Source organism: Littorina saxatilis, linkage group LG14, assembly GCF_037325665.1.
Source record: "Littorina saxatilis isolate snail1 linkage group LG14, US_GU_Lsax_2.0, whole genome shotgun sequence".
Classification (NCBI taxonomy): domain Eukaryota; kingdom Metazoa; phylum Mollusca; class Gastropoda; order Littorinimorpha; family Littorinidae; genus Littorina; species Littorina saxatilis.
The window spans coordinates 35,944,540-35,945,126 of record NC_090258.1 but is presented as its reverse complement, the minus strand read 5'-3'; positions in this window follow the sequence as shown (position 1 = coordinate 35,945,126).

Genomic DNA, 587 nt, shown 5'->3' with positions numbered 1-587 from the left:
AACAGCGTCGATTTCTCTTGACAGATCTTATCTTCTTAAAATGGGGGAGTCTGTACATCAGGAGTGCAAGTCTAACGAAAAAAACATATTCACACAGTGAAAACTGATAGCAATCTTAACGACGCAAAATAACTGAACCCACAGATTATTTCTTGAACTCTCACTTCATCTTAAAGACAAAGAATATGCTGGGCATATCAGTCAACGAAGCAACATCTGAGTTGTCACTGGTAAAGACAATAAGCCGACATCAGAATCACTTCTGCGGGCAAAGAAAAGATGCGCGTGTCCTTATAGGTCAACGTGAGTCCCCTCTCGAGCACCGTTGGATGCTCTACCTGAGTTAACAGGGTGCGGCCGCTCACGGAGCGAGGATGCTATGGACAAATAAAAACTGCGCAGTCTCAATCTCCGGATTGGTTAAGTTTAGAAATTAAATCCGAAACAGATTCACTGCAAACGTTTCAAGAAAGAAACAACAAGTTTATAAAGATTAAAAAGAAAAACAAGTTTGATAAACTCACCTTTTTCGTGTGTTTTTTCTCCACATTTCTACCTTTTTTTTTTTTTTTTTTTTTTTTTACAAA